This window comes from Pholcus phalangioides, unplaced genomic scaffold (genome assembly GCF_987345545.1).
Source record: "Pholcus phalangioides strain wild (caught in Gottingen) unplaced genomic scaffold, Ppha-v1.0 ptg000020l_1, whole genome shotgun sequence".
NCBI lineage: Eukaryota > Metazoa > Arthropoda > Arachnida > Araneae > Pholcidae > Pholcus > Pholcus phalangioides.
Window position 1 is genome coordinate 4,327,290 of NW_028301613.1, and position 14,362 is coordinate 4,341,651.

Genomic DNA, 14,362 nt, shown 5'->3' on the forward strand with positions numbered 1-14,362 from the left:
TGAATTTCTCTTTTCCACATGGTATATCCTTTGTTGTACCAATTTCCATCAAAATACCTCCATCACAATGATTGCTACGTGCGTCTGTGTGTGAGAGTAATGCCAGTTTATATATATATAACCACCCTATATTAGGCTTCCATTCCCATCTATTGTTATTAAAGGATTTCAGGTGGTTTGACCGTCGTGAATGGGCAGTAAAACTCAATATTTCACTCGCAAGAGTGACCAGTATCTTCGGGAGACTGATCAAGTTGCGGAGTTGAATCGAGTGCCCAACTCTGGCACCAAATTGTTCCGGATAATGTCTCTCACGCTAGTCCTTGAAAAGATTAAAGGACTAAACAAAGTCTGGGGACGTCACCGATTCATTTAGAACAGCTGTTCACAAGCAGAGATTTGGCTACGCATGCTAAACTGAGAGAGCCCTTGAAAGAGGGCTTCTCAAGCGTGCCCAAGAGGTTTGTCTTCTCTCTCAATTACTCCATTCTGCTTGGCACACACTTTTACAGGAGGAAATAAAACTCTAGTAGAAGTTTCTCGTGAGATCCCATTCTTTCCTTTCTATGAATTTCTCTGGCGCCAAGACACCATTTGGAGCATGAGCTCTAAATGGTAGGCTCGCCAATTTGGCAAGATATACAGAGAAATTAACTAATTTTCGTTTTCACATAAGATAATGACTATTTAACAGGCAAAAAAAATTACATAATAGATAGTAAATAAGGACTATTTACATAATTTTCGTAACAATATGTTTTATTACATGTATCTCTCACATCCTATGACTATCGTACAGATGCTAATTCAAAATCACTTTCACGTTCTTAAATTTAGTTCGCACCTAAAGACCTATCTCACACGTTGAAATGTATTTGAAACCCTCTGTAGAAAATATAAAAAATTGCTTGAGACTGAGTAAATGTTCAATCACACATTCTTAGCTCGCATTGCAGCACGTTTCCCAGTCACTGCCTGATAACCGGATTTGATGCCAGCAACCGAACAGCGGGAGCCGCAGCGCTCACACTGCAGGAAAAACAGCCGCGTGTCCTTCTGAAGGACGGTTTCGGAAGACCTGCAGGAATGGCAGGTGACGTATTCCCTTATGTATCTCCTCAAGACGCTCTCCACCTGTTTCTGCTGGAACCTGCCCCTGATGACGAGCTGTCGGTTCCCGTCGACAGAACCGTTTGTACCCAGTTCCGACAGCAGGAACGACTGCAGGTGGTCTGGTTGCCTGTGCAGCATCCGAGAGATCTCGATGAAGTTTGCGAAAGACGTCTTCTTGGAACCCATTCGTAATACCTGAGGAGGTTTCATCACAAATTTCTGTCTCTCGCCGGCAATGATGTGCAGGTTATTGACACGCATGATGTCGATGGCACGATGCAAGAGCTCATCGTACGTGTAATCTCTATCGATATCCATCCAAATTCCTTCACAGCCTGATTCCCTTGCCTCAAATTTGGACTGGGCTTGTTGGTCCCTGCTTGAAGATTCCAGCTCTTGTACATTTGTTTTCTTTCTTTTCTTTTTTCCTGATAGACTGAAAAGGAAATCTGAATTCTCATCATTTTTGGGACCAAAAACGCATGAACGTTCTTTAGATTTCATTGTCTGAGAATTGTTGCCTTCCAGCTGCAGATGGTCACACTGCTGTTTCTTCTCTGATACCTGCAAGAAACGCCAGTTGGCAGCAGTAGTAGTGGTAGCAGATGCAGCGTCATCACCCCCACGTTCCATATTACAAAGCTCGCCAAGGTATTTCTTCTCTGGCCATGAACATTCAGATGCCAGTTCCTTACCATTTCGAAGATCACCATTCGAAGCAGTGCTGCTGGTAGCATCGGAGAAAGAAACTGTCTTCTTCTTCATCGACAGGTCAAACATTGCTGTTTCTTGAGTCGTAAATCTCTCGTCCATGTAATCACTGTTGAAAATGAGAGGAAAGGGAAAAATGGGTTTAGTTTTTTTTTATATCACTGTCTTCATTTCATTATTTCATTCATTATGTTTCGCAATCAACCCATGCCCTCTACCAAACTAATGGTATGGCATCAGTTGGCATTGTGTTAGGCCAGATGCATATTTACATAGATGGCTAAGGGCCGTATTCACCGACATGGTTTGAACTATAGTCACAATTTTTTGATAAGAGATCGACACGGATTGATTAAATTCGAGTTTTTAACCAATCTATGTTGATTTCTTATCCAAAAATTGTGACTACAGTTTAAACCATGTCGGTGAATACAGCCCTAAGCGAGCTGTAGCCCAGGGTGGCTAAGTTTGAGGAATGAGTAGTCAAGGAAATCAAAAATAGAATGGGAGAAGGGCGACAAAACCATGAATTCATTTGTTCTTAGTGATCAAGGAACCATGTCTATGAGCAACCAAAATAATAACCCAGAGAGTGTGAAAGCATGTGAGTGACCGGAAAAGGATCCAGCCAATGAGCGATCACAAGAGTGACCTAGAGAGTGTGTAGGCGAACAAGCAACTAGAATAGGGGATCAGGTCAGTGAGCAGCAACCACAAGAGTGACCTAGGGAATGTTGGTGTATGGCCGACCATAAGAGTGACCCAGAGAGTGTGTAAACATGCGAGCAACCAGAAGAGGACCAAGCGAGTGACCAACCACAAGAGTGGCCTATGTGTAGGCATGTAAGTGGCCAGAATAGGGGATCAGGTCAGTGAGCGACTGCAAGAGTGACCTAGAGAGTGTGTAAGCATGGAAGCGACCAGAAGAGTGAGTATGTTAGCATGGGAACAACCAAAAGAGTGGGACGAAACAACCAGAGAGTGTGTAAGAATGTGAGTGACCAGAAGAGGACGAAGTCAGTGATCTGCCACAAGAATGATCTAGACTAGAGAGTGCACGTAGGCATGTGAGCAGCCAGAATAGATGATCAGGTCAGTGAGCAACCGCAAGAGTGATCCAAAGAGTGTGTAAGCATGTGAGTGACCAGAAGAGGTCCAAGTCAGTGAGCGACTGCAAGAGTGACCTAGAGAGTGTGTAAGCATGTGAGCCAGCAGAAGAGGGATCTGGTCATTGAACAACAAGAATGACCTAGAGAGTGTGTAGGCATGTGAGCAACCGGAATAGGGATCAAGTCAGTGAGCGATGACAAGAGTGACCCAGAGAATGTTTAAGCTTGTGGGGGTCCAGAAAAGTGAGCTAGTGTAAGCATGTGAGTGACTACAAGAGTGACCTAGAGAGTATGTAAGCCATCAAAAGAGGAACCAGAGGTCGGTGAACAACCGCAAGAGTGATCTAAAGAGTGTGCGAGCACGTGAGCGACCGACTGACATCATCATCATACCGTCCTTCAACTTTGAAGTCAATCTCCACTTATGAAAGTGCAAGCATGTGAATAACCAAACGAGTGAGCCAAAGAGCATCGAATCACGTTAGTCAGCGACCAAGAGAGGAATCTAGAGCGTGACGAATCACATTAGTGAGTAACCAAAAGAGAAATCTAGATGTGTGTATATACAAAAATATATTTTTGAGCCCTTTCAATATTTCCAATAACTTTGAGCATGGACCCCCCCCCCCCCCCACACACACACACACACACACACACACAAGGTTGGAGGATCCTCCCAACTGACTTGGTTCTCTCCTGATCGCTCACTCACAGGCTTACACACCCTCTGGGTCACTCCTCTGGTTGCTCACATGCTTACACACACACACTCTTGTGGTTGCTCTCACTGATCTGATCTACTATTCTGGTGGCTCACATGCCTACACACTGCTAGATCACTGTTGTGGTCAATCACTGACTTGTACCTCTTCTGTTCACTCGTATGCTTATGAGCCACTTTCTTGGGGTGCTACCATTTTTAGGAAACCACCTTTGGGAAACGCAGCTCTGCTCTATATATCCTTCCATTGAAAAACATCTTCAATCTAAATCATAAAAAAGGGGGTTCATAAAAAAAAGGCGCCCGCCCACTCACGGACTCAGTAGCTCGCTCGCTCACCCACTCACTCGGTCAGTCAATCACTCGCTCATGGACTCGGTAGCTCCGCGTCGAACTGTTGTCGACGAATTGCTGGTCGGTGAATTTTCCGGACACGGGGCCCCGGTGACCATACATAATCGTGTAGAGCAGGGGCCTTAAACGCGCAGGCTACATCTGGAACCTCGGAGGTTTTTGTCGTGGCCCGAAGAACATTTTTAGAAAATGGCTAAAAACATTGAAGACAGGTGATTAACCCCTTCGCTTAAAAGCTATTGGCGAGAAATTCGGATGCTCTTTATTTGACGAATCGGTGATAAATATGGTAACCTTATCCTAGCTTAACCGCACATTAGAAAAAGGCAATATATGTGGGGGGGGGGGGAAATCACTAATACGAGTATAGAAATAAACGGAGGTAAAAAGAGAAATTTGTTAATTGAGAAGAGTTACAACAAAGCTTCGCGATGATGAGGAGAGACGACAGAGAACTTGTTTGAATTTATTCCACTGGCGTTTGGACGCGATATTACGTCTTCGAACGAAAAGTGGTTTTGAAAAAAAAATTTTTTTATTACACCCGAAGGCTAGTCAGACAAAGTCCGAGGCTCAAATAGTTTTTGGCGTAAAATTTGGCCTCTAAAAAGAGCACATCTACCCTCTAGCCCGTGGGCCGGAGATGAATCCCAATATTTACCTTTTCATTTCCCGCCAAGAAGCAGGCTCGTACCACGTGGGTGGGTAGCTGCCACCCTCCCCCGGAGCCCGAGAATTTTTCCCCCCCTCTCCCCATCGAAATACAATTTAATTAGAGGCCCTTGGGCCAGGGAATGTGTTCCTCGCGGCACTGGACAAATATGAATTCTTTAGTACTACGTATTATGTAGCCTCCTCCGTTGCGCACGAGTGGCTGGTGGTAAGATGCTTGTCTACCACCATGGAGGTTGCCGTCACGGTCCCAGATTCAAACTTGGGGAAGGGGGGATATAGAGATGTTTTCCCTGACGATCTTGAGGTGATCACCGATAGATGGCGCCTTCATTTCCACCTCAATAAGGGCAGTAAATTGAGATAGTTCCGGAGGAACTACTACTTCAAACCCGAAGGAGGATATAGATAAGATATTTTCCCTAACGAGCTTGAGTTGACCATTGACAAACAGCGTATTCATTTCCAACCCATCTCATTAATGGCAGTAAATTGCAATATAGCAATATGGCCAGAGTTAGTGTTTAATGAAGTAGTAGTAGTCTTCTCCTTTGAGGGAAGCGTACGCAGCGCTCGGGGGTAGGAGGCACGTGGGCCGTGTTTAAAATAGAAAATTTAGAGCTTTGGAAATTTCTGGGCCCTGGCAATACCTTCTAAAGCCTAGGCCTTGCTCTAGAAGGTGTTGGCCCTGGGCATGTACACCGTTGAACACGCGAGAAACAAGTCCTGTGTGTCTTATAGGGTGCATCCATAGAGAACCGCTTCTCGCTTTATCGCGGCTGAGAAAAGATCCTGTAAACTCAATTGGGGCGGCCATAGTACTCCCGCCTACTTGCTTTTACCGGCTCAAACTGCGTTTACCCGTTTTAACCGCAATGAGTTACTCTAACCGCAATGAGTTACTTTAACCGCAATGAGTTATTATTTTTCTTTTTCTCGCTTGACCGGCTCACCGCTTGCACTGCGTAGGGCATTAAAACGGATACTTTCCTTTAAGTATTTGTTTTATAAGTGGAATTGTAAATCAACGATTAATTATTGTTATTACTAATCGTTGATTAATTATGGCATAATAAAAGCAAAATTTTTATTTAATAATTACTTAACGGTAATTAATGATTCTACTGAATCCAACAGTTTTTGTGATGGTTAATTGTTAATACCTACTAATCGTTAGTTATGACAATAAAAGCGAAATCGTTAATTAATCATTAAGTAATTGAGGATAATTAACAATTATAGTGAATCCAATGGAGTTTTTGTGACGATTAATTATTGCTAATACTAACCGTTAATTAGTTATGACATAATAAAAGCGATATCGTTAATTAATCAAAATACCGTTGGATTTAGTTTTGTTGTAAATTAGTTAATTAACTAATTAACGATAAAACTAAACCCAACGGAATTTTGTAACGATTAATTGTCGTTTTTCTAATCGAAAATTAGTTATGACAAAAATAGCGAAATCACTGATTTATCATCAATTAATTAATTAACTATATATAAAATTGATTTTCTGTCTCTGTGTGTGTGTTCTCTATACAAATCTACAATTTTAGATCAATCGTCGCCAAATTTTGCATATGTACCAAATGGGACCCGACTTGAACGATAGGCTACTTTAAAATTTCGTCAGAGCAGGGCAAATGCCCCAAACGGGCAAAAAGTTGTCGGGCAACAATGGTTTTTGGGCCTCAACAATCACTTTCCGAACGTTTACTTTGGTTACCGTGGTTCCCTAGCAATGCGTTTCAGACGTGTGTATGTCTTTACAACGGTTTGCCACTTCTTTAATCCTGTTAGTATATGCATATGTATAATAGTTTATGCCTTTATATTGGTTTGATACATTTTCAATCCTGCCAGTAACGAGGCTTTTTGAATAGACGTCATAATCATCATCAGCATCGCTTTGAGGGTCAAGAAAAAGATGATCTCCATAGAAATCAGTGTTAAAATTGCCGATTTTACTGTAGAATTGCTGAAATTTTGTGGAGTTTTCTGTCACATCAATAATTTTAAAAATTGTATTGAATTCTAGATTTCTGAAATATTGAGTTCGATTAGAGATATACGAAGCCCGGGAGATTAAATATTAATTAATTATTCGGACCTACTTTTGAGTTGGACATTCATGCAATAACATTGATTTCAACTTTTTATTTATATCTTCTCAAGCATGAAAATTAATGTCTCCGCATTGTCTTTTGATATTCAACTGCATAAATTCATAGTTTGGGATATTTTAAAATTAATTATGGGTCCGTAAAGTACAGCGAAGAAATTCCACAGCTTTAATTAAGCATTTTTGAAAGCTGAAACAGGCAGAAATAGATAACTTGAAGTTCGGGAAGGGGATCGAAATACGTAGCGCCCCTTAAAAAAAAGGGGAAAAATATATATTCGTTTCTATGTTTCTTTAAATCTAGATTTGTTTATTTCATGAAGTCGCTATATTGGTTAACTTAGACACGGTTTGCATGTCCCTCAAAGAAAGAGGAAGATATCACGTGATCCAAATAGCCTCATTGAAGAAATATGCGCCGGGTATTATAGTTAGTTAATTATAATTATCGATTACACTAAATCCATTAAAATTCCAAGGCGAGTCTTGTTCATTTCATAGACTTTCGTCATTCTTTCATGTTTAATTTTATGATAAATACTAGCTATAATACCCGACAATGCCCGGGTTTTCTTGAATGAGACTGTTTTGGATCACGTGATATCTCTCTATTTCTTTGAGGGACATACAAACCGTGTCTAAGTTAACCAATATGGCGACTTCCTGCGGGACTAATGAAATAAACAAATCTAGATTTAAAGAAACATGAAAATGATTATAGTCCCCCCCCCTTTTTTTGATGGGCACTAGGTATTTCGATTCCCCCCCCCCCCCCCGAACTTCAAGTTATCCATCTGTGCCTGTTTCTGCTTCGAAAAATGCTTAGTTAAAGCTGTGGAATTTCTTCGATGTACTTTACGGGCCCATAATTAATTTTAAAACAATCTAAACTGCATCCATTTATGCAGTTGAATATTAAAAGACAATACGGAGAAAATATTCATGCTTGAGAAGATATAAATAAAAAGTTGAAATCAATGTTATTGCATGGATATCCAACTCAACTCAAAAGTAGGTCCGAATAATTACTTCATATTTAATCTCCTGGGCTTCGTATATCTCTAAGCGAACTCAATATATATTTCAGAAATCGAGAATTCAATACAATGTTTTAAACTATTGATGTGACAGAAAACCCCACCACAAATTTCTGCATTTCTACAGTAAAATCGGCAATTTTAACACTGATTTCTATGAGGATCACCCTTCCCCTGACCCTCAAAGCGATGCTGATGATGATTATGGCATCTATTCAAAAAGCCTCATTACTGGGAGTATTGAAAATGTGGCAAACCATGATACCATGTACATAAATATGCACATACTAACAGGATTAAAGAAGTGACTAACCATTGTAAAGGCATATACGCGTCTTAAACGCATTGCTAGGGAACCACGGTAACCAAAGATGTTGTGAAGATATTTATTATTTGAGATAAATAGAGCGCATATGTACGCTCTAGCGAAGGAAAATATCTCCTCTGTAGCTTAGTGGTCAGAGCAGTCATCCGGCAATCGAGGGACCCGGGTTCGACTCCCGGCAGAGATGAGTTTTTTTTTCCTTCCTTAATAAATTAACATCTCAAATAATAAATATCTTCACAACATCCAAGTCTTCTGTATATCTTGAATTTTATATATATAGATTATCAGTTGTCAACAAAAAAACACAATGGATCCCCACGAGATAGCGCCATCCTACATGCAGGCGGACGCTCCCGCAAGCGGTGCACTATAAACCACCACCGGCTAGAATCGCACGGGATCATCTCACTTTCTGCAACTGGGGCGGTTTAAGCGAGAAGCGGTACACTATGGACGTACCCTTTTCGCTTGGAAGGCGAAGGCTACGAAGTTACAAAAATTGGTATGGCTTTGTTTTCGATGTCACGGAATTTTTATTTTATTTATTTATTTTTTGGCTTTAATATCGAAATTTTTTTAATTTCTTTTCACAACTAATTACCGATTAATTAATTAAAAAAGTGCTCAGATAACCCCGTACGTGAACAGTTTTTAGATACCGCGACACAACATTGGCTGACGCAACATATCCGTAATACATTTCCGAACATAGAAATTGAATAAAACTTTCAAATATTTCCAAATATTAGGGAAGAATTTGTGGAACAACAAAGGAAAAAATAAATACTTACAATTCGATTCTTGGAAATGGATTAACTCTGAACGGGAACACGACTATATTTAGAAATACTAATGAAATCACCTAGAAAAAGAAACTGCGAGATCCGTTCAAAAATCTAGATGAGTTTTGTTGTTGCCACTCGAAGTTAAACAAATACTTATTAATTTCGATATCTTTTATGTCGTTACGTCCCAAAACTGTGTGTTCGTGACAGCGATATTTATTATGGATAATTTCTTTGTAAGAGTTGAAACTTGTTACATCATGCATATATCGATCACTGACAACGATTGCGTCATGCGTGTGTGACATTATGATGATAAAGATAGCATTCATAGAGATTGATTGGCTGATTGCGATGGCACACACGCGCCCCCCACTAAAAGCTTATCTCTGTAATTTATTCTCCCTTCCCGTTATTTTTTGTATTATATAAGAGATATGATTAGGGTGACCATACGTCCCGTATTTCCCGGGACAGTCCCGGTTTTTTCTGTTTTTTTGGCCGTCCCGACTTTTTGGCAAAAGTGTCCCGGTTTTTCCCGTATTTGACACGAAGCCAACTTGAATTTTTATTCTTTATTGAAGTCAAAGATTGACATTATTTTTCAACTCATAAATTATTTTACGATAATTACAACTGTATATGAGAATATTAATCTCCCACATTTGATTGAACGTTTGTCTTTCGTGGAATACATTGTAATCCACTGCAATTTGCATCATTTCCCGCCATTGGGATTTTTCCGTAATTTCAACAATAGTTGGCAACTTTGTTTGGTTTTGGCGATAATTAGCAATGTCCCGTATTTTCCCGTATTTGGAAACTCAATGTCCCGCATTTCTCTCGAAGAAATATGGTCAGCTTAGATATGATTGACCATTTGACCGGTAATTCACCGGACATATCTAGGCTGACCATATTTCCTCGACAGAAAGTCGCCAAATATTGTTGAAATAACGGAGAAATCACAATGGCGGGAAATGCAGCATTACTGCTAATTGCGGTGGATAAAAATGAATTCCACGAAAAAAAATTTTCACTAAGACAAATATGGGAGATTCATATACTCATTTATAGTTGTAGTTATCATAATATAATTTATAAGTTGAAAATAATTTCAATCTTTGACTTCAATAAAGAATAAAAATTCAAGTAGGCTTCGTGCAAAATACGGGAAAAACCGGGACACTTTTGCTAAAAAGTCGGGACAGCCAAAAAAACAGAAAATACCGGGACTGTCCCATGAAATATGGGACGTATGGTCACCCTAGACATATCCGTATTTTCCGGTCCTTTTTTTATCAGAAAGTTCGTAATGCTTAACGTGACCATATGTAATGTATTTTTTTCCCGAACACGAGTATTTTCCATTGAGAAGAAATATATATATTTCTCCTCTAAAAGGCATTTTCTCGTAATTTCGGCTGTCCCGTCTTTTTTGTAAAAGTGTCGTGGTTTTCCGCGTATTCTCAACGAAGGCTGATTGAATTTTTATTTACGGAAATTGATTTTCATCTTAATTATATTACGGTAATTACAACTCTAAATAAGAACATTCATCTCATATATTTGTCATGTTAAAAGCAGCGATGCCGGAAGTAAAAAATGATTGGTGTTACTCGAAGTGTGCTTGCTTTGAAAAATAATAATAATAACAAATTTTTTCGGATAGAATATAATAAAGAACCACTACTGTAGAGTTATTACCGAGAGTAATAAAAGTGAGGGCATATGTGTGTGTTCAGAATATGATTTCGTTTTTTTTTTCCTCATTATGTTTTTTACGAAGAGAGTTGACACCTCTTCTCCACAATCTGGTCCTTTCGTGTACAGCCCCATCTGTGTTTTGAATTACTGTAGGTTGGACTGCTGGAAAATGGCCAAAAAAAGAAGCGACGCTTAGTTGCGATTGCCATGACTAACTAAACCAGACGGGCACCATGTCTATATTCCTCTGTGGAGCTTCCAACAAATTGGTACATGTTGGAATGTGCGTGTACGTATAGTGAACCTTCCATGAAGTTTGTTTCTGTGTTATGCTTGTTATGTGTAGTGCTGCCATCTGCAATCAATTTTTTCCAACTATGAGTTTTTTCTCAATTCATAGTGAGTGAAGTGTAATGAATGAATAATTATACCGTTGTGTAGGCCTGTTGCTCTCTGCGACGAGACTTTTTAACGGGGAGAACGGCTCGAATTCGCGCCTCGAAGTTGGGAATCACCGAAAACCAACTTTAGCCGACCACCACTGCGGCGACGGTGGGGTTTGAACCCGGATCTTCGCAATGCGAGTCCATCACTTTGACCGCTGGACCACCACAGCGGCGATTGCCATGACTGGAAAGCAACGATAGGTTTGGTCTGGCTCTAGTTTGAACTAATCAAAGCGTTCTACTTCAGAAAGAATTTGAGCAACCGCAGAGACACGTTGGGGTGAGGGGGGATGATTTCAGGAAAGGGAAAGAAGATACAAAACTACAACACAAAGTGGGGGGTGTCATCCCTGCTCATAAAAACGCGCTAGTGATAAAGAGGGAGATAAGCAGACGCTGGCCGTTTTTGAATAGAAATGGTGGGTAAGATTTCCGTTGAGAAACTCTTGTCTTTTTGCGGGCCAGTATACCAGCCAAAAGTAGCGGGTTTTTTACTTTTGTTAGTATGATTTTCAGGGGTAAAACTAATGCCAAATAAATTAGGATCAAAATTTAGAATTTTAAAAATTTGTTAGTCATATTTAGAAGGGCACTTTAAATTAGAAATTATGTATTGGCTTAATTTGAATGGTGTTGCTCAGCAATGCCATTCAAGTGATGGGTGATGCTCGCGCAACACGCGCAGATATGTTCCGACGTGTCCCTGGTTAAAAGTTTTATTCGTGGAATCCATTTTAAAATGCAGCTTCGTTTCTCGCCATGGACGGTTTTTTTAGTGATTGATGCAGTAGTTTGCAACCGTGCTTACATTTGGTGTAATTTTTGGCAATAATTGAATATGTTCGGTATTTGTAATTTCGATTTCTTTTATTTCTAAGGGAAATATGGTCAGTCTAGTAATACTATATACTGAAATCATGGGTGAAGATTTGCACATCGTATGTATAACTTCAAAGGGTTAACATCAAAATCATTTCATAAAAAAATAGTCACGTGGAAACAGCCCCTCCCGCATTTTTATTGCCGGCTCTCAACAGCAATGGTACTTGTACGTGTATCATTCAAAATTTGTACTTAAAATATCGCCATTTGTAGATATTTATTACGAGTTGAATTATATTTGATTCTGTAGGCTGTCCGTTTGAGACCCCTAGAGTTGATGAATGTCTGAGATGTACAAGTTATGCGTTCGATGTAGCGGCTTCTATCTTTAAAATTTGTAGTTACTGGTAACTCGCCCGACCATATATCATTTGAGAAAAATACGTGAAATGAGAGTCCTGAGTACATCATTCGCCAATTTTGTTTACAAAAGTTGCTAAATGTGTGAAAAATCGCCAACCATTGTGGAATTTCGGATATTGCCTAGTGGGGAGGGGGAGAGACAGAAAGCTACTGCAAATTAATTGTAATGAATTTAAATATACAGGGTGTCCGAGAAAGATCTTTATTATTCTAAACATTCATAACAAAAATACGAAAAGGTGAAATGAAATGCAGTTTGCTGCAAACGAATGAAGAAATCTACGTTTTTTTTAAATATTAGTTGCCTGAGATAGACGGCGCTAGTTGCTCGGCAGCTGAATAAGATACGAAAATAGCAACCGCGTTGGAGAAAGCGCAGTGTGTATTGTAGTCAGGGGGGAAAAAAATCACCGAAAACCGGGTAAAGAAAGTTTCGTCTGATGAACAATAAAAATCCACCAAGTATGCCTTCAATTTATTCATAGATGCAGAAGTTTAAAGACACCGGAAATGTTGAGCGTGCGTAAAATTACGGCCCTTCATCGACATCAGAAGAAAGTGTCGAGCGATTCAGAGCCACATTTCAGTCGAACATGAACGAGACAGCCCGAAATTTAATGTCTGGCGTGATCTTTGACACGATGCTGTAATTGACACTTGGTGAGAAATCGAGAAATTCACATTTTGAACATTGCCTGTGTCTTTAAACTTCTGCATCCATGCATAAATTGAAGGCATACAGTATGCTTGGCGTGCCGCATACTTGGTGAATTTCTATGGCATATCAGGCGAAACTTTCTTTGCACGGTTTTCGGTTATCTCGTTTCCATTCAGATTGCGCTTTCTCCTGCGCGGTCGCCATTTTCGTTTCTTATTACAGCTGCAGAGCAACTAATCTCTGTTCATTTTAACTTGGGTCCTGATGTAAATAAAAGCACGCGTGCGATGCCCACAATGATTGGTTGAAGAACATTTCACCTTTTCTTATTGTGCAAGACCGCCAAAAATATAGTCCTTTTTCGTTTGCCCCTCATACCATAAAATACCTCATAATTTTTATTTTTTTTTAAATATTTATTCCATATTATTTCAAAGTTATCTGGAAGACGGGAAAAAATATTTTTTAAAGATCGGTCAAAGCGTTTTTGCTGCTACGTCTTCAGGGTGAGTGTTGACAGGATACGCCTTTCTCACTCAAACATTACCATCCCCTTTTTAAACGGAAGTTTCATTTTATTATTATTACTCCTATTCGCAAACAGATTTGATATACACTTGTATTCGCTTCTTCAAAAAGGTCTTGCAAGAAAAAGAGCTTTCTTCTTTATCGTTTGATGACATAAATGAAATATGCGTGTCTATCTTGTTTGGCAAGAGCCATTTGAAAATTCATTTCTTTGCAGCTGCTCTGGACTCCTATAAGCAAAGTTGCTGTCTCAACAAGATTTTTTTCTGACCCACACGCTTTGACGTGCACTGGATACGGGGGGGGGGGTCACTTATCGTTCGTGGTGAATATACGCATTCCAAAAGAATTCGCACTTCTGCTTGAGCAGCTTGTTGGGAGGAAGTAATATTGGTTTCGTCGAAGGCGGCGAGCCGAAAAAGTCTGAGGATTATCACGAAGACATGAAGTTTTGAAAATCTGGTTCGAAAGAGTAATGCTCATTTTTGATTCAGTTAGCCTGATTATGACAGACACTATAGATCCCGTAAGAAAGCCTGGCCTGGGGGCCCATTAAAGATCCCAGTCCAGGGGCTCCTGCTGCTGGATGTTGGGGTCATGACTCGCAACCTACGCACGGATAAAAAACCGAAATTGTCTTGACAAAAAACAGGATATCAACAATAGGTTGAAGTAAAGAAAAGAAATAATGTGGAGGACTCTCTCTCATCAAATTGGAACTTCTACAGCCCGTGGATTATTATGAAATATTTAATTATACAGACCCGCAAGAAAAATAAAAAGCGGCAACACAACAGTAAGTTGTTCATAATTTGTTTCA

At 39.9% G+C, this 14,362-nt stretch overlaps 1 pseudogene; it reads right to left on the bottom strand.

Annotated features, from left to right (window-relative positions):
• Positions 1-774: 774 nt before the first annotated feature.
• LOC149070782 (eukaryotic translation initiation factor 2 subunit 2 pseudogene) lies at positions 775-1,926 on the bottom strand (annotated as a pseudogene).
• Between the last annotated feature and the right edge of the window lie 12,436 nt (positions 1,927-14,362).